The sequence below is a fragment of the Myripristis murdjan genome, chromosome 1, assembly GCF_902150065.1.
Source record: "Myripristis murdjan chromosome 1, fMyrMur1.1, whole genome shotgun sequence".
In the NCBI taxonomy this organism is placed as follows: Eukaryota; Metazoa; Chordata; class Actinopteri; order Holocentriformes; family Holocentridae; genus Myripristis; species Myripristis murdjan.
The window spans coordinates 26,009,340-26,030,811 of NC_043980.1; positions in this window are offsets into that span (position 1 = coordinate 26,009,340).

The following is a 21,472-nucleotide window of genomic DNA, read 5'->3' on the forward strand; positions in this document are numbered from 1 at the left end:
ACACACACACACACACACACACACACACTTAAATTAAATGAAAAAGCAACTCACACCAAACTTTAAAGTACTGCAGACTTTGTGCGCTAATTACTCAAATAATTGCCTCAGGAAGGGATTTTTACATTTCTGCTTGACTTGACTTCCAAATTGAGCACAGAATCAGCTAAGTTAGGTACCTGTAAAGTTACCTAGCTCCTTAGCTAAGAATCTCGGCTAAAAATGTGATAGAGCTATCTATAAAAGCACTTGCAGTGGGAGCCCCTCTGACCTCTGAACTGTGGAAAGGGGCTGCAGCTAAAACTGAAAACCTGTACAGGTGGAATAGATGGAAGTTTCAACAACTAACCTAAAGCCTACTTTGAAAAATAAAACAACAGGGACAGTGCAGATTATATCAGAGATTACATCAAAATACTAACAAGATATGAGCCTAACTTATTGCCACCAAACACTGTGCACAGTATTTGGTGGCAGCCCTAGCTTGTTGTCACAGCCTCACTTTGTAAAGCCGGCCCTACATGGCTGGAGACTACAGGGCGCTGCATCTCTTTTTTCCACTACTTTTTTTCACTCCGTTGCAAGGGCACTTCATGGTGTCTTCTCACTTGGAAGGGCATTTCAGAGGGCACCTTCTGAGTTTTCTTCATCAGAAAGACACCTGGGGAACCTCACGTTTAACCCATTGTTAGGGCTCCTGTCCTCTAGCAGCACATCACATTTTCTCCACTGGAGGCTCATCCATGAAGAAACGTCCCACAGTTTCACACACATAGGGACACCTCATTTATTATAATTTAGTATTATTATTATTATTATTTTTATTATTTATTGCATGAAGGGGCACCCTAGAGGGCATTCAATCTTTTTTCCCTATGTGAAGGGCAGACAATGGGGCAATTCCACTTGTTTTTGGCACTCTACAGGGCACTTTAGTGATGCTTTTTCAAACATGGAGGCACCAGGGGGGGCGGTCGCTCCGCTTAGTGAGACATTTTCTATGCGGGAGACTCAATTTGTGATTAAATGAAAAAGCCCACCTTCTGTGTGAAAAGAAGAGACAAAGATGCATCTGTGGCAGTGTTCATGCAGTAATCAGGACTATCGAGAAGAAAAGAAAGAAAAAATAATACATGTAAATGTCTACAGAACTCGCCTAACAAAGTGCAAATGCACCACAATGTGTAGTTACATAGTTTCTCCCACAGAGAGCAGCACCTCTACATGAAGTGTGCCATTCAATCAATATGATGAGGGCAAAATTTCTGAGTTGTGGACACTAGGTGGGGACGTAAGTGGACGTGGATCTATTATAATGTGTATCCTTGGTATATCAATATAAAAAGAGAGGGCTATAGGTAAACAGTCATCAAACCAGGACATGCTATTTTATCAAATGGAGCTGGATCAGAGCCTCAAAATTATTTATTGTTTGTATCATCATGGACCCTGATATCTTCGGCCATATACTTTCTAACGACAAACAGAACAACCAGTTTTGCCAAGCATTGTAATTCCTGTTGGCTCTCTTTCTTATGCTCTCATTTTATACACCAAATAAACACAGAGAACCCATAAGTGTAACTGATGAAACATCCCATCCCATGACTTTTCTTTCTGCCGAAATTATATCCCAACATGTGTAGGAGGTTAGCTGTTACATGGGAAAAGGGTAGAGGCATGGAAGCAGGGAGGAACATTTTTGCACATTTTAGACATTTGTGTTCTCTTCCAGGGCGACTGACACCAACAGCAGAACAACCACCATTACAAGTACCCAGTCGAAAATAGCACAAGGGTCAAAGCCATATAGTATCCTGACAATGACATTTTTTTCTTGGAGAAGCTCAAGAAAAGATTAAATAAGAGCTAGGGAGAGAGATAAAGGACATTTTTTTAAGGTTGGGTGAGACCCAATAGGGAGCGAGTGGAGGGGTGTGAATTCATCTGAAAAGGTCAGACAGTAGACGTGTCCTCTTCACAGTGACATAAGAGCTCTCATTCTCTCTGTCACTGTCTCTTTCCCTCTCATCCTTTTGCCCCCAAGAGTATTCTGTCTGTTTCTGTCTGTTGCCTCCCTCCCTCTCTCTTTTTCTCTATGTATCTTTTTTTCCTTTGCTTGGACCCCCTTCTATCGCCTTACTTATTGGCCAGCAACACTTTCTTCCTCACTGTTTTTCATTTTTTTTCTCAGTCTGATTCAGCCCCCCTCTCTCTGTGTCTCCCTCTCTCTCGTATTACACCTCCACCTGCCCCCCTCCCTCCTGAAGTTGTCTTCAATACTCCAATGTCAGAAAATGACATAAATGCATATGTGCATGCACAAACACACACGGACATGCGCGCGCAGACGAACACCACAGAGAGAGTAAATCGGCAGAAGTGCCTGCAGATGTGCCCTCCAATGCCATCTGTTGTGTAAAATGTAAGAGTAGCCCATGAAAAAAAAAAATCCATCTTAGACTTGGTTACTCTGCCACCCACACAGCTCCACAAACACAAAAACAATGACAGAAGCCCTGCTAACACATGGGAATCAGAAAAGGTGAGTGTGGGTAGCAGATATCTCAATAGTGTTATTATACTTTGCAAGCCTGATGCGTTTTTAAGTACAGCATGCCAATTTCCACATCTGCACAGTCTAAAAAAAATTGTAAAATGTTGATAATTGATATCTGTGTAATTCTAACAGCCAGAAAAAAGATTTGTAAATGTATTTCTTCAGTGAATATGAGAGTGGTCTTTTTTCCCAGTGCCCCTCAAAGTTGAATCATGCCATACAGTTGCCAAAATTTGTCTTTATAGAAGAGATTTATATTCGCATTATCCTTCATTCTCGGGTTCTTGATGCATGAGTGAAGCTGTATCTTTCTCCGGAAGTATCGGGTGAAAACCTGACCTGTTACTGTAATCAACCTTCCCCTTTCCCCACCCCGTCTGTCCCTCAAGGGACACACACACACAGGGTGGGGTCATTCTGCGGTCACTCACACAAAATATGTTCAAGTGTAAGAGAATTAAGAGGAGGCAATTAAGTCATTCAACAAAAGGGGATATTAAATAGATAAGAGAAGATGGAACTGATGGAAATGTACAAGACTGAAAGGAAATGAGAGTAATATGAAAGGGAGGAAGAGAGGGAGAAATGGAGGAAAGCAGATAGATGGGAAAGAGAAGGAAACTGAAGCAAAGGGGGAAAAGACAAAAGGACAGGAAAGAGTGCTGTAGATCAGATGAGGTAAAGGTTACAGAGAAGAATCAATAAACTGGTGATTTTATTGTCTTCTAATGAAGGAGGACAGAGTCAATAGCTGATTCAACTTTCCTGTGTTCCCAGCCCCAGGGAATACCTTAAAAATATTAGTTTAGGGGTGACAAGCATGTGCACATAAACATGCCTGTCACACACACACACACACACACACACACACACACACACACACACACACACACACACACACAAGTAAAGAAAGGCACCCAGTGGGGCATATACACACCGCAATCAGGCAATAAAACAAAAATAACCCACACTAACTAATTAATAAAATGAGCAAACTAAGTGAAGCAGTGAAGTTGAAGGGGAGATGTGTGTCACAGGAGTGTCTAAACTTCTCCCCAGGGGGGGTTTCATTCATAACATTTGTTCCCTCCAAAGGGCAGAGAGCAGCAAGAGCGTCACTGCAAAACACAGCAAGATAAACACAAAGCAGAGGGGAGGGCCTTTTATCTGCGAGAACCAGGATGTCAATTACAGTGACACCGCAAGGGTAGACATAGTAATAATGATGATTGCAATATCATTATTATTGTTGTTGATGTTGTTGTTGTTGTTGTTGTTGTTGGTGGTGGTGGTGTTGTTGTTTATTTTTTAAATCTGTGTTTGTATAATTCCTGTTAACTCTGTGGTCACTTACCTAACCTAATCAATATGCTGTAGATCTGCCCATCAGAATCCTATTAGGAATCACCCGCTGGACTATGAGGGATTAAATACTGCATGTGTGTGTGTGTGTGTGTGTGTGTGTGTCTGAATCTATCTGCCAGATCTTCTTGACCCAGTCAGGCAGATCTGGTTTATCTACAGGGTATTTGATTGACTGACCAAAAAAAAAAAAAAAGTGGTGGTGGGGGGTGGGGGTTTGCTTGAGGTGAATGAGAGGAATTGAGAGTGGACAAGAAGCAGGAACGCATCGAGTGAGAAAGAGGAGGAGGGGGAGAGTAGGTGGTATAGAGAGGGACTGCAGAGAGGTGGGACGGAGCGAGAGGAGGGGAATAAACATAGGAGGTAGAAGATGGTGAAGGCTGGCAGGGAGAGGTAGAAAACAACCAACAGCCACATAATCAAACATCAAAGAACTGAAGGCTGTAATCAATTAACACTAAGTGATATGTGTTGTGAGATACTGTTGTTTGACATATATGTAATTCTAAGGGCCAATACTAATGACAATATTTTAGAGTGAAGATACTGTTAGATGACATTTAATGCCAGTAGACAGTATCATCATCTCTGACACACGACAATATACACCACAGCAAGGCTTTTCTTCCTCTAAAAGTTTTTTTTTTTTTTTTTTTTGTCTGGCTCACACAATGAACACTTCCTCTGAAGAACAGGGATGTACTGCATGTCAACACAGACCGGCAACGCTTGGCCTTGGTAATCACTGAAGCCTGAAAAATGGCTTCTGCGGCACTCTGTGATCTGCATGACACTATGTAGAAAATGACTCCTTCCTCCATGACCTTTAGAGAGCTGATAGCATTGACTGCAGTAGGTGCAAAGCAGATAGAGGTTGACATGGCTAAGGGTTTCAGAACGGGGAAGAGGACAGCGGGTTAAGGTGGGAGGCTACAGTGTCTAATAGAAATAAAGCCGGTCATATCTCAGCCAGTCACTTAATCAATTACCACTTTTGTCCTTCATCTCCATGTCCTCCATCTTCCTTTTCCCTCTACGCTCCTCTGCACTCCTTAAGAGCAACTGTTGCTTGGGTGGTGAAAGTATGTGAGTGGGTGCTCAGCTGCATTTGGAGGTGGCAGATGAAACTGTCAAGGCCACAGTGCCTGTCTGTAGACACGGAGTAATGAGTTCAAATGACTCTCTGAGCCTGTTTGTTAAGTCACCAAGTTTGATATTAGAAATGGGCCTTTCATTTGAAAATACATGTTGGTCATATATACACAGGAACTCAGCTGTGTCCACACTTGACACTTCAATGTGACCAGCCTTATCTGATATATGCCAATGTGGATGTATTCCACTATAATGTATTGATAAATGGTCCGGGTTGTGGCAATTTGTTGTGCACACTTCAGTGAGCTCTGAACTCAGTGTGAGCCAGGACACCTCAGCATGTGGTCTGGCTGATCTGATCCAAAAGTGAGCAAGATCCGATCTTGGAGCATACAGACTTGACAGTTAATGCGTCCTGACTTGATCGGATGACAAAAGTTGCATGAAAAGAAAGTGTGAAAATCCCTTGAAAGTGTCTCACCCTTAAAGTATCGCCTTGCTGTCCTTGTTTTCACTTGTTCCTGGATTTTCTATTCTCACCATCTCTGACCTCTAGAAATCATACAGCGGAAAAATGCCAACAGTGAAATGATTTCAAGATTTCCGTTTTAGAGGCAATTAGGAATTTTGTCCGTTTTTGCCTTGCTCTATATCACAAGTCATATCCAAAGTGTACATGTGACAGTAATTTGTCATTTTTGCTCTGTTTATTGTCATTACTGCTGCTGATGATGTGTGTGGTGCACATCCACACATTTGCACGTGTGGATGTGCATGCACATGAACACATATTGCTGCGTGTGTGTGTGTGTGCGTGTGTGTGCGTGGTGCTTGATCTCTGATTAATGTTCCAGATTTCTTAGCCAACAGCGGGTTCATTCATCATCATCCCGCAGCAGTACAGGGGAGTGTCAAAACCTCACTGGATGACAGTTTCTCTGAGGCCCATTCACTGACATCAAGGAGAAAAGAGCAGCAGCAGACAAAAAGTACAACTTGCACAGATGAAATACGCCCCTTTTGAGTCCAAAAATGAACTCCCATTTCTCATCCGCTGCACACTGTGATGATCATTTCTAACTTTTCTCGTTATCTTCCTTGTCAGAGGAAAGAGTGGAACCATTAAAGAATGATGATAGTTCAGGAAAAGCCGAAGCCTGGAAATCACTTTTAATAATATGGGTCAAACCTGGCATCAGCACATTCTCACTAAATGTACCTATTCTGAGAAATTGAACCTATCTTTTTTTTTTTTTTTTTTCAAATCAATGAACGTGTCTGAAGTGTTAATGTCTATTGGACGCCTAGGGATGTGGCTGTGACCTTTCTATATGTAAATCATCAGACATTTTATCAGAGTTTTTGTTATGATGCACACAGGAGCTTTTCAAAACCGTCAACTGACATTTAAAAATCTGCTGACATTGTGTGAACTACAACCAAGAGACCCTTTTTTTGTTTAATTTTTGCCATCATAAAAAGTCAAAACAGTGCATCACATACCTGCTCATTTTCTGGGATGATAATAACCAGCAATGCAGACCGCACTTTGCATCACATTGATTTTTTTTTTCTGCTTCCTTCCCTCTTTACTAGATACAATATATAAGCTACACTCGATCAATGAGAGACCTCTGATCTTATGCATTGTGACAGCAGTACATGATGAGAACGGAAAGATTTAAGGAAGTTACCATTTTTTGCTCACCTCTGATCTCCCTCCTGGCTGGTCTTTCATGTTTTTTTCATTTACTTTATTTCATGTCTTCAACGTGGGTTTATTACATGCAATAATGAGAAGTGACCAGTGGAGTTTTGACCTGTGAGTTGCAATGACGTTCATGTCTGACACAACCATAGAAGTGATTCAGTGGTCCGAGCCAAGATAAGTAAATCAAAATTAATTTCTAACTCCTCATTCTACATCCCCATCCCCACCAGATCACAGACGCACACACTCACTCACTCATTCACACAGACACAGCAACTGTTGACATTTTTCTATGGTAACATCACTGCACAAACGCAGCAGAGGCTAGATCTGGCACTTAGCAAAGAACAGACATGACAGGAGAAGGCTGAGTGAATTGTTTTAAGATGTCAGCAAGATTAGGCTGTCTATAAATAGCTATATAGCTGAAATGACATAAGTTGGATGTCTTTGATGCAAGTCACATAAAAAATGTAATAAAACCGTCTCCAGCAAACCTCAGCATCATTGCAATAGTGTTTGTCCAATCCAACATTAGCTGTAGATAAATTTAGATTCAGTACTGCAGTCCTGAAATATTGCCTATGACAAAGATCTTAGGTGATATTTCAGGACAGGGTATAAAATGTCATCCCCATCTTCATGTCAAATAAAGGCACAAATGCCAATAAAATAATATTAAAAAATGAGAAAAAGTAGTGTCAAGAGTGATGATGTCCTATTGGTGATTCAGAAAAAATGAATCTCAAGAGTTTTTTTTTGTTTGTTTTTTTTTTTTTCATTTAAATGACCAAAAAAGGCATCACAAGTCACACAAACAAGCCACAAACATTTATTAAATGCTTACAGTCCTCAAACTTAAAACGTAAATAGAGAAGTAGCCTTGACACCACAAGTGGAAAAAAAAGGAATGGAGATGAGTTCACGCAGGAAATCTTGAGGAGGCGATAAAAGGTCAAGAGTAGATGCTACAGAGAAGTGGCATTCATCATCTGAAAACTGGGAACGTGAAGTAAATTTTGAGATGCAGCATAGCTCTGAGTGTCAAGTTATTCTAGTCATAAATCTGTACATTTGAACAGTGTGATTTAGTGCCTATTCAAATTTTGAAAATTTAGGGTAAATGACTTTTGAACGTTATAATTGAAGCATATTATGGCCATTCCCATGCCTATTTATATGCCTTATTCTACAGTCTCATAAGTTGCTGCAGAAAGATTTTGGATGTTAGAACTGGTTACACAGATTTGGTGCGACGTTTGCATTTTTAAACACTAGAAAATTGATTTGATGATCAAAATTCCTTAAAAATACCACATTAGGAATTAAGGCACACACTCATTTAAAAAAAAAACAAAAACAAAAACAAAAAAAAAAAGACAAACAAAAAACATGTAACCACTGAACACATTTATCCTTCCATCCATCACAGTAATCCTAAAGGTATAGGAAGATATGGCAAAAATTAAATTCTCTTAAAACGTCTCATTTTTTTTTTTTTTTTTTAAATTCCATGACATGTATTTCAAATCCACATGATACACTGTGTAAATAGGACAACTTCAGGAAAAATAGGAAAATGCCCATGCACAGCAGGCAGTTTAGGTGCCGGTAATGTGGCGAAGGGATAAACTAATAGAGAGAACTACATACAGTGGAAACATACCACACACTGGACTGTGTAATGAGGATCTAAATAAAAGATCCTCATTACACAGTCCAGTGTGCGGTATGTTTCCACTGTATGTGGTTCTCTCTACTAGATGATATTGAACATCTTGTTTCAGTCTGGGTATGTTGGAAAAAGAGTATTTTGCCCAGAACATTGGAGTATTCCTTTAAAAAGACAGTCCAAGTTTAAAACAAAATGCAGAGCTGCCATCTATCGAGCAAGTATTCAATCAAAAGTGATGTGCAGCAGGTGGCCAAGTTAATCAACCCAAAAACACACATCGTTTTCAATACAATCTTAAAACACTCTAAAGATATATAATAAAATAGCTTAGGAATCTGTGTTGAACTGATAGCATACAGATATTTAGATGCTATTAAGCGCCTTTTCCACTAGTACCTACTTGCTTCGACACGATTTAGGTGGTTTTCCATTACAATTGAGTACCACCTCACCATGGGTGGAGTCGTCATAGCAAGGCGGCGCACCGTCCAGCTCCCTCTGGATTCTTTGGGCCGCCACAAAGCACAGAAAAGTCTCCACCTCTTCATTTGACCACGGTACCGGTTTGCTTGCCATTTTCTGACTTTGCCAACTTCAGCGATGATCAATGCGCACGGTTGCTGTTGCCAGTCGCTCTCATGTGTCATCGCTCCCCGTCCAATCAGTGGCCTGCGCGGCGTTTACGTCACATTTCGGCTCAACTCAGCTCGCTTGGAACCCCGGCTGAGTGAGTCCCAAAATAGTATCTGCTACCAGGTACTACCACCTAATGGAAAAGCTCTCAAACCGAGTAGAGTCAAGCCGAGTCGAGCCGAGTAGGTACTAGTGGAAAAGGGCCAATAGAGTGCATGTACTGTAGCAACTGTGGATGTCCTCTCAGCTATCAGTCTGCCACCAAACTGGTGTCTTTTCAGTGCTCATATTGGGCCAAAAGCTCTCATTTAATATTACAGACTGTCTTTTAGTATGGAGGAGTCAGAGTAAAGAGAAAAATACATCAGAGAAACATGAAAAATAATGTTTGATATTGGTACCCACCTTTCTCACATGGAAGGCCTGAAACTTTGACAGAGCTGGATGCAGGTGAATTTGTGTGCATGTGTGTGAGAGAAAACACTGGAGACTGATGTCAGTTTGTGTGCATCGGCATGTTTGATAGTCGCAGAAAATTAAGGAATACAAATGAACAAAAATGTATGACAAAGAGCTCTTATAAATATACGAGATAACACCCACAGTTTTACGTAACCGCCCTAAGGTTCAGCTCATTTCTAGCACTCTCCTTTTGAAAGTTAGCTTCCATGTTCCTGACGAGATGGCAGCTGACTGTACTTCAAACAATATGTGCTCACCAGGGAGGCCACGTATAGGAGCTAAAGAATAATATTAATAATAATAATAATAATAATAGTTCACCCACCAAAAAGTCAAAATTTTGGTACCTGCTCAACTTCCTGTCAAACAAGTTCCAGTCCACCCAGTCCAATAGGGAGTTATAAAATTCACTGAATACAGGTGGAATGGAAAAAGGGGACATTAAATTAAGAAAAGAATCCTGCACACTGCATCTTGCAAGAGGACATGGACTCACTATCTTGTTAAGGTTTCAGCCCCTTAAAGACCCCCAAAAGAGGGCATTTTAAAAATTGTAAAAATGCTCTGCTATGACTATTTTTTGATTAAAATTGCTTTCCCACAAAAAAGTTGTTTTAAAAAACTCTCAAAGAGGATAAAAACATGACTACTATTTCTCCCTCATTGAAAAACCCAGTTTCTATGAATATTCATGAGTATGCAAATGTGTCATGACTTGTACCCGCCCACCGCCGCTGCCTGGTCTGGGTTGCTCGGTAACAGCGGTCCGTGTCAAAATGGCTACCTCTCACGGCAATATTGGCAATACTCAACCTTACATGTTCGAGCCAGAGGCTGGCTCAGACTCTGAGGAGGACTCTACATCTGCAAGTCCCCGGCTAGTAGACGTGTCAGAATGGTAAGTGTACCGTTAGTCTCTTTTATTTGCTAAGGTTAGTTTGTTAGCTTGTTACACTAGTGACTGGTTGTGGATCTGACATCACTGTATCCAATTCCGGTCGGCGAAGCACGAAAAAACGCAAGTCCATGACCATTTGTCTTGCTAATTTGCTATGTTGCAGTTTTTTCACTTAAACTTATCATGTTTTTGCCATGCTATATCTGTTTATTTTTTGGCTAATGGCAGGAAGACAACAAAATGGCTATTTACGAAAACTCACTATCAAGTCGTATTTAACAGGTGTTCTTGTGGTCACTGCAGCACAATGCCGACAGATGCTGAAAATATATGCTGCAGGGAAATACCACAGGTAAGCAAGATCAATTAAACACTCAGTAGTTTGTTATTACACACCTGTACAATGAAATCCAAGCCATTGTAATGGTTATATGTACCATAAAGTTTGCTTTTATGATACCTTTAGCCTAATGTAAACTTTGGTTTACAGTCATAGAGGCAGGGCCGGCTCATGGCATAGGCAGGATAGAACATAAACACTACAATGACATGTTAATAATTTCAAAAAATTAATTTTTGGTTTAGGGGGTCTTTAAGCCTGGAGACCCGTTTTGTATTCAGAAATAACAAGATGAACTCTGAGACTAAAGTCGCTGCTCTGTAGGCTGTTTTAGAAACCAAGAGGCACAGAAGTGCCACTTGGTTTTCATTAGTCACACTGGTTTTGTTACTGATATTTATGACATTTATTGGCTAAAAATTGTTATAGGTGGCAATAAAAACTTAAACAACAAGTGAAGATGTCACATCTTGGCATCCTGGGTATTATGTAAAATTTGACTTTCCTGTTCCTGAGTATTTACCACATTATTGGATCTAAATATGTCTGGATACAATTAAAAATCGTTTTTTAATCATAGAGGGTGCTGTTGTTTGTGAATGGATTGGCTATTTTTCAAGATAATCATTCCTAGCTTCAATTTCTTGGATTTTTCTTGAATCAAAATCAATTCTTAACATTGATATTGTGTACTGTGTACAAAGGAGTGTACTGCAGCACTCCTTTGAACATAGCTAGCATATATGTGTATATTTTTTTGCTGAAATACTGTACTTTGATCAAGTGGTCACATTTGTACTTTGTTCATCTGCAGATTCATCCTGGGACTTTGTCATACACATGCAGTTGCGCACAGAGAAACAACAGGGTAATTATAGCAAATGTATCTTGTTGACTCTGAGTGGAACACAGTATCATAATCATCATGGCCAGTGTGTTGTTGGCACTTTATAACTGTGTATCTGAGTGTATCTGGTTGTGTCCATGTGCCTGTGCAGTATCGGTGTGTGTTGGTACGGTATGGAGCAGATTTATGTAGAGGCAGAAAAATTTTGCGATGTTCTGCACCTAGCGGCATTATCTACCAGTAACCAGCATGAAAGTGAATACAGCCTCCAATTCCCTCATAGACACATGGCCAGCATAATGTAACACCTGTTTTGTGTATGCATCTTTCTGCCAGGAAACAGCATGGTGGCACCAACAAAGGAACAACAAAGAAAGCATAGATTCACTGCAGATTCACAGGTTTTACTAGAGGGAAAAAAAGCTGATTTTTATATCGCAATGTATATATGGAAATACACTGAAAAGCTTTTCAGGAGTAGATTGTAATAAATGTAAATTCAATACAGCTGATCCCTCGAGCAGAATTGGGTCCTAATCCAGAGGCTCTGGCTGTTGATCTGACTGGCGAGCAAGAGGGTGTTCAGTTCTCTCGCCATGAAATCCCTGACCCTGCAGACCCTGGCGATATTGACTGGCTGTTACTTCAAGAGCCACGTAACCAAAACAACAACATGAAGGAAGCATTTCCAGTCCAGGCCTGTGGGCTTAGCATGCTCTCCACGTCCGTACAGGTCATAGGAAGTGACACGCAAGCTTTCACAACGCACAGTTGACTGGAGCCATGCCAGCTTTGGCAGTGTCAGTGCACACTCTTGTTCAAGTCCAGCACATCACCAGTGGCACTCTGGTGCATTTTGTCAATAGAATAACTGAAGGCAAGAAGATCGGTATTTCTGCTGTTTCAATGTAAGTTGAATGTACATTTGCTTAATTTATGAGAGCAAGATTGATTGATTGTTTCATGTCAGTTTTTTTCTCTGCTAGCAGACAGAGCCTAGGGCTCCTCTGACTGAGGGCTCCTGAAATAGGGGGCCCACAGGGACATGCCCAGGTTTAAGTTTTTTTTTTTTTTTTTTTTTTTCTGTACTTATACAACAATTAAGTGGAATTACCTCTGGCATGGTAATAACCTGAATAATAATAGGAGCAGTTTGGTATTTGCACTTTGATTTTTAGGCTAGGTCGTTGTGGGCATTGCTGAATGGCAGCAGGAAAAAAAGTCCTCACATTTTAAAATCTGAGCATGCAGTGGAAATACTTATTCATGTGCAGGGAATTATCAATATAACATTGTAAGATCACCAGTGACATGCATCTTGAGTACTTGAGCAACCCATGATAGCCTACCAGATCTATAAAACTTTATCAATAAGCAGTGCCAAGGCTGAGAGGAGTTTCAGCAGCTTAAACAAATTTATGAGTCTGCATGCCAGCTCCAACCTAACATTACTGATCACCCAGAGCAAAATAACCTGGATAAGGAGTGTGTGGAAGACTTTCCAATAGTCAGTTCATGAACTTGACAAGGACTAATTAATGATACTTGCCCGCAGACCAACTTATAACATTACCAAAACTACTGAAAAACAGCAACCAAAACATCAAAATGGTGAGTAGTCTACGTTTTATGTTTTCTGTAGGCTTGTTCTAGATTAGTTTACTGTGCAAATTGTAGTTTGAACAAGAGATTTTCATAGGGATCACAACACACAGTTGTGATCCCTATGCAAACCTCTTGTTTGATTTCCTTTGGACTGAATGAAGTTTGACATGGTGTTGGTGGATTTGTGGTTGCTTGCAGTGTCTCACTTCACTTACACCTCTCAGCTAGATTTGACTGCATTACTGCTTGATTGCTGCGGTTTTATGATCTATGGTGATTGGTTTTGTCCTACACATTAGTAATTTATGCCAGATAAATATTGGGAGGAACAGTAATATCAGTTATGGTGGTTATTAGCCTTTGGTTATTGTGGACATACAACATCTATACATCTTTTATCACAGACTTGTTACTACTGATGAGTAATATGAGTGAGTAATGAATGAGTAATGTACAGAAATATGTTAGGCGTGTATATGAAATAAGTATAAGGGCCTACTCCAAAGCTCTTGCAACCCCTTTCATGGGACTTGGCCATGCCCTGCGCATGGCCAAGTCCCATGTCATTACGTCTGTATGTCCATTTGTTCAACAGTTTACTCCAAAGAAACATATCTGGAAATCTATTTGATTACTATGGATTAGATGAGAACCCGTGTCAGTATTGGTGCCCTCTGAACTTTCCTGTTGTGCCACCATAAGGCAAAATTTTTGCTTCACAATGACTGAAAATCTGTTGATGAATTAATTATTATTATAAATATTAATTACATTTAAAATGATTGTTCAGATTCTTACCTATATAGTGCTATTTTCTGCTGTATGCAAATGTAATACATCCACCAACTTTAGCCCATTATATCCTTCCCTGTCATAAGAATGGGAGCTTCACTGGGAATGAGGGATATGGAGGACAGGTAATGGAGTGGAGTACTAGGTAGCAGTGCCGGCTTTACCTGTGTTGGCGCTCTAGACAAAATTACTCCCTTGCGCCCTTCCATGCCCCCACCACCCCCCACCCCCCCCGACGCCGACAAAATACCCCGGCGGTGTCGCACCGGTCAACAATCCCGCTGCGGGCGCCCCTCTGGCCGCTAGCGGCGCCCCTCCAGCAGATGGCGCCCTAGGCAATTGCCTATATCGCCTATGCCAAAAGCCGGCCCTGCTAGGTAGACATACACTAAGTTAGGGATATTCGGCTTTCGGGTGAAATTTCAGGATGAACCTAAAATTCATTATAACCTTTACAGGTGAACTTAATGTGACCTTCTGTAAACTTTTGAATGCACATGTCCAACTGTTCAATGTTTCAGTACCTTTTGCACAAGTTGCTGTTCTCTAACAAGGAGTTTAACGGCAAAATTCACATCAGGTGTTTGATGCTCCAGCTCATCGAGGTCGTATCATTAGGGAACGGCTGCTGGAGACTGGGGTACCTCAAATGGAGTGGCCTGCACTTTCTCAGACCTGAATCCCATAGAAAACCTATGGGATCAGCTGAGTCGCCGTGTAGAGGCTCGGAGCTCTGAACCTCAATGTCCTGAGGGCCGCCCTTCAAGAAGAGTGGGATGCCATGCCTCAGCAGACAATAAGTCGACTTGTGAACAGCATGAGACGTCGTTGTCAAGCTGTAATTGATGCTCAAGGGTACATGACAAGTTATTGGCACTGACATTTTTTGTTGTGGTATATCCACCACTGTTGTTGGCTTTTGTTTCAAGAAATTGTTTGAGATGAGGAAATCACCAGTGTATGCTTCTACTTAAATGCCCTACTTTCATGATATAATATCACTGTAGCGTGAACATTTTACATTTTCCATAAATTTCACCCAAAAGCCAAATATCCCTAACTTTTTGTGAGTAGTGTAGTATTGGCAAGGTGAATGCAAATGCTAAGAGGACACCTTCTCTTTACTCTGAGCATAACTTTACTATAACCAGCACCATCGTCTAGCCGAAGGCAATGGTGAGAGGTGCTGGACCCACCATCACATGACTGTGGCCAAGATCCACATGACAGTGAAGCTACAAAAGCCCAACAAAGAGCCCAATTAATTTGCCTTAAATTTTGCACTGAAGCAAAAAGTGAGTTTCACCGCTAAGAAGCTAAGGGAACTAGAACCTGGTCTGAGTGCATAAAACAACAAGGAACAACAGTGGACCTCTATCAGCTCTGCGCGCTATGAGGCAGCAGCCCAGTCTATCAGCCATAAGAGCAGGAACCACGACAAGACTGGTTTGACGACAACTCAGACACCATCCACAACTTAAGGACATGAACCAAGCACACCAGACAACTTCAGACAATCCTTCATCCACCAACACCAAGCAATGGACTGAAAAGGCACATGAAATCCAGTTCTTTGCTTATCAAAGTGCCAGGCATAATTTTTTACAGTCCTGTCAAAATCATCTATGGCCCAATAAATCACTGCATCAGTCCCCTGAAATCAGCACATAGTCTAACATTTCTGAAGGATCAGAATAGCATCCTTCTGAGGTTGGCTGAACATTTTGACACCCTCTTACTCAGGACACTGATGCAGACCTCACCATCTTGGGCGAAGTGCCTGAACTTCCTCCCATCCCCGACCTCAGTCTACCACCAGCCTTCCAGGTACTATCATCTGACCGTTCCCTTAAGAACAACAAGTCCCCTGGTACTGAAAATATCCCTGCTGAGCTACTGAAGGAGGGAGGAAACGTGTATGTGCACCCTCTACCAGTACATCAGTGAGGCTTGGACTGAAGGGAACATCCCACAGCAGTAAAGATGCAAACATCATTGTCATTTAAAAAAACATGACTGACAAGGCCATCTACAGAAATAGTAGGAGCATATCAACCTCTCAGTTGCTGGCAGAGTCCTGGCTAAAGTGATGCTTCAGACACTCATCAGCAACATCACCAAGTCAAAATGTAAACATATGTATAATGTATAATCAACTCAAGGTTATCAAATGTAGTTTAACATAAGTTCTGTCAGGGAGACTGTCTGCACCACTTTCAAAATCACTCCCTCTCTATCCTCGCATCTCATTAGTCTATCATGAGCCTCTCCACTTGTATATCAGTGTCAGCCCCAATTTTCCCACAGACTCATTCATAATTCCCTCTTTATTTCTTATGAGAGAAAGCCTATCAGCTTGCCAGACTTTCATGTCATCATTCTGAGATCCAATCAGAATCTGTGCCTCCCATTCACCTTGTTGTTTCTCTGTTTATATAAACATCAGTCATTTGTGTCTGTGCTGTCATTTCACATACAACTTGTGCACCCCTGCACCTCCCCACCACCACCAAATTAAAGGCCTCAGGGGAAGAATACTGCCATTCTCAAGGAATAATCATCTCCCCTTTAGCATGGCTCTGCCATTCGCGGAAGCCTATCCCGAAAATATTTGCTTAATAGATGTATTATTTTGCTCAGCAAGTCTCTCATTTATTTTCAATTTAGTCTCTCATGATTGAAATGAAGTCATGCCAAGTCAAATCTCCAAGTCCAAATGGAAAAGTTGCTTTCCAGGGGACAGCTGTGAGGAAGGCCAGTGAGGATGAGGGTTTTTCAGTGATGGATCAGGGCATTTTAAGTCCACCGCTAAGTCCAGCCTGCGGCTAGGAGAAGGCAGTAAGTGGTCACAACAAGCTCATCTCTGCTAAAGCAGATGTGTCTCTGCTGGTGAAAAGGTCTGGTAGAGCATGAGGAATGCCTCGATGGAAACAGACAGCAGAAAGATGCTAGATGGTAATCTTTGTACTCCTTATGGTCTTTTGTAAATGCTACTCTCTTTTCCATGACCAGTGTTCATACATTTAATTTATTTGAGGACAAAATGGTTAATAAGCAAAAACTATCACAGCTTTGGACAAGAAGTTGCATTCCAGTGATGTATCAACTAGCCTCCAGTTTTCTCAAAACATGAACGTCTTTTCTTATAGCAGTAAGCTCAAAGGGGTCTATCAGTTTAATGCTACAGGTTAAACTCTTGAATGTGGGCCAAAAGGCAAGTAAAATTTTTCTATAAGTGGATGAACTGTTAGCAGCAGTTATGCTGACATGGGGGCTTTTTATTTCTGAAACAATGATATAGGCTCATTGCCAGCTGGGAAAGGCTTTATAAAAATTACTTGAATGACAGCAACAGTTCAACCCCACTTCTTAATTTTAGAAACACAGTGTAAAACCCCTGTTTAAAAGCCAACATCTAGAACATTTCCATCACTTTAGAATTTTCATGGTATTGATTGCATTGTATAGAAAAATGAGACGATGATGTATAAACTGGTTAATTCTGTGTGTGTGTGTGTGTGTGTGTGTGTGTGTGTGTGTGTGTTTGTTGTATTTGTCCCAGTCTATGAACAGAAGGGGTAGACTGAGGGGACAAAGACAGCGTCCAGAGAGGCTCTGCCAACCCCTGAGATCTGATGGTGATCAGGCAAATATGCTGGTATTGCAACTGCATCGGTGTTGTCCTGTTACTGTGTCCAGTTCCTCTAAACTCTTAAACACTATTACTAACAGGTGAGTTTGGAGCAAATTAAGGAATTTTAAGTGTCACTTTAATTTCCGTAGCTGAGAATGCATTAGTCTCTGGCAGAGAACAGAACTTGATAAAACAATCCTAACAGTCATAATAATACATCTTTTCAAATAAAACTTATCACTAAACAGACCAGACAGGAGCAAGTGGACTCCACTTGGGTCAGACTGGATGTGAACACTGCTAAAACCTTTGAGGCCCGAGTAGCTCCCTGTTTCTGCCTCCTGTCAGGGCCAGAGCCGACAAACTGATCAGGGTCAAGACGTTCAGGCCTCAGAGGGACCGCCGTCAGTCAAATGTACAGAACAAACATTTAGCTGAGTTTGCTTCCATCAGCCGATATTTCTGTCAGAAAAAAACTCATTTCTAAATTGAGATTTGTAGTAAATCTTTGAGAAGGTCTGTGTTCTTATTTTGTTCACCCAATAATCTTGTGCTATTTTCATGTAGTTGGTGTTTCAAGATATGAATCCTCTGAGCAAGACAGTGAGAAAGAAGAACCCTTCTCCTCCTTCCCGACAGACTTGACTAGATGTACTGCGCCATAAAGGACCTGGTGGCATGACTCAAACTGTACCTCTTAACAACACTGAAAAGGCGTGAGAGAAAGACAGTATTTGAGAGAGCGCATGTAAGAATGATAAGAGTATGTGCCACTTATTCCCTCCTTTATTTTTTCTTCCAGTAATTCAGGGAGAGAATGTGGCATTGTGTGTATGCAGGGGTGTGTGTGTGATGAATTAATGATACCATGAGTGGCTTAAGAGTAGGCTTGGTGCTTCAATCAGTTTGAATGCCTATACATCAGCCACTGGATCTGTGTGGTTTAGTCCTCACAGGACACTGACTCCCTATACTAGCATGAAAAAAAGCTAACTTTATTTATTTATTTAGTTAGTTAGTTAGTTAGTTTGTTTGTTTACATAAAAAGTAGCCTTCACCGGTCCCTGGACCCTCCATTACAGTTTATGTTATTAGTTCATGCATGATATATGTATATTAGGGGTGTAACGAAACACAAATATCATGGTTCCTACATATCATGGTAGGAAATATTCTCATTATAAACAAAATATATATAAAATAAGTTTTCCAGTAGGTAAAATTTTCTCAGGTAAACAAAAAAAATATATAAAATAAGTTTTCCAATGAATAAATATTCTCAAATAAACATATACAGTATATATATAAACTCAGATGGCAGTTGTTATAGCTTTGGCCCGATCTGAACTGCTAGGGAGAGGCTGCTTGAATGCCACCGTAAGCTGTGTTTGCACTAGGTTGTTTTCTTCTTGTACCAGAGATATTCACACTGGGATGATGGCGTTTCAAATGAAACAGCATGTTTGTCGTGTTGCCATGAACGTACCTGATCTCAGCTGAGCAATGTCGGCACACTGCCTTCGTTTTATCCACTTGTCTTTGTCCGTTGCAATATTTGACCAGGAAGCCAAAGTGTTCCCAAACAGGAGATTTTAACGACAAGGGATGGTCTTCGAGCTCTAGTTTCTCGTTAGTGCCGGTTTCGGTAGCATTAGCCGTAGCTATGACATCAGTGTTCAGGCTTCAGGTCATGCTTCAGGTGTAGCTTATTATGCTTCTTCTTCGAGAGACTACACGCTTCCCCAGCGTACTGCTGCCCTCTACTGTTTCGCACGTGTAGCTGCAGGTGGATATGGATAAATGAAAACGAAATTCATGTTCCGCCACCTATTATACTCGTGTGGTAACTCACTAGTGCTGCAAACCACTGTACCAAACCCAACGACCTGTACCGAACCGAACGGCATGTATAGAAAATTTTCAATACAAATACATACGAATACGAATACTCTTCCTTTTCAGTTTGTTCAAGCTCTTGAAGGGAACAGGATTGAAATCAGGACTCATTGCTGGCCAGTTTAAAACAGTCCATTTTCTCCTTTTCAACCATTCCTGCTTGCTTTTGGATGTGTGCTTTGGGTCTTTGTCTTGCTAAAGAACCCATGATCTTCGACTCAAACCTAGTTTTCTTACACTGGCTAGCACATTTCGCTCTAAAATCTCTTGGTAATCCTCAGGACCTCCGGCACCAGATGCAGCAAAGCAGCCCCACAACATTATGGATCCTCCACCATGCTTAACTGTTGGTAGGAAGTTCTTTTCCTTATAAGCTTCATTTTGACGTCTGTAAACAAATTGTTTGTAAGCATTGCCAAATACTTCTAGTTTTGCGTTGCCAGTCCACAGAACATTTTCCCAGATGGATTTTGGTTTGTCCAGGTATACTTTGGCAAAGATCAGTCCTTTTTCTTCAGCAGTGGGGTCTTCCTTGGCCTTTGCCCATAAAGACCTGCTTGGTTTAGTGTGCAGCATATGGTACGTGCTGAAACCATTACCACAGATTGTTCCAGGTCAGCCTTCAGGCCTTTGGAGGTTTTATGTGGTGTTTTTTCCACAGTTTGCACCAACCTTTGAAGACTTCTCTCATCGATTTTCCTCCTCCTTAATAATATTGTGTACTGTTGAAACAGGGATACCAAGGTCTTTGGACACTTTGGCCTTATACCATTTACAGTTCTTGTGTTTGTTATTACTACTACTTCTGATGTTCTCAGACAGCTCCCTGGTCTTTACCATTGTGACAAAGGAACAGGGAGTATCATTTTAAATACACTGGCTGATTCACGTCACATGGGTACTGACAGTTTATCACAGGCGATTCTAATTTCTGATTTATCACAGATGAGTCAGAATGAGTTTTCCCCCAAATTGAAGGATGTCAACACCAGTGCCACAGCAATCTTTCAGTTTTTCTATTTTTTTCCTCCTGTTCTTTTTTTTTAATGATGTTCTGTCATGTGCTGCTCTGTGTCAAACATGAGTTGTCTATAGAGCAAAGCTGCTTCACTAGATTCTTTTTTTCCTGAGATATTTTATATGATGATAGGATAGGAAGCACATCGTGAGAAGTTGTGGAAAACAAGAACATGAGATGCTGCATTTCAAGGGACATATTCCACTAATGATGAACACATCTTCTGTTCTCTCAGTGTCAACCACTGTAATGGTAAGCCAGCTGAGCTAATGTTTGCATTTTTTTTTTTTCATTACAGCTTAGAACATGTCCTATGCTGCTTCAATAAATAGACATCCACACTAAAGCCCGCACCATCCTTCTGGCAAGGCTGGAAACTCTGAATCACTGGACTGTGGTGTAGCATCCGTTCATCCATCTATGATTTTCTTTCCCTCTCACAGTCATTATTGTGCACCCACCTCACATCAAAGGCCATGCAATCAATGCTAAACATTCTAATCTAAGATTACATGAAATAACAATGTCTCTTACCAGCAGCAAACACACAAGGGGACTGAATGCAGAAACCCACTGAGGTGTGAAATTGCCTCAGTATAATTAAGTAAAAAATGAAAAGAGATTTCTTCCCCTTAAAAAGTACAATTTTCTCCTCCTCTGTGTGTTCTATTCGGCTCTCAGTGGTGAAGGCTCCATTTAAAGTCGGCCAGGCTTATGGCTGGTCTGACGTCAGAAACTTAAGGAGTATCACTAGCAAGAATTTTAAAGAATTGTCTGACAGTACAAGTTTGTAAAAAAAAAAAAAAAAACAGTCAGTCAGCAATTTGACAAGGAGTCACGACTGCATGGAAAATCAAAGCTTAATTAAAAAAGGCGTTTTCTTTGTTTATGGAAGGAAAAGACATACCAGTCCAACTCATGCCTACTTGGGAGAATCCTTGAAT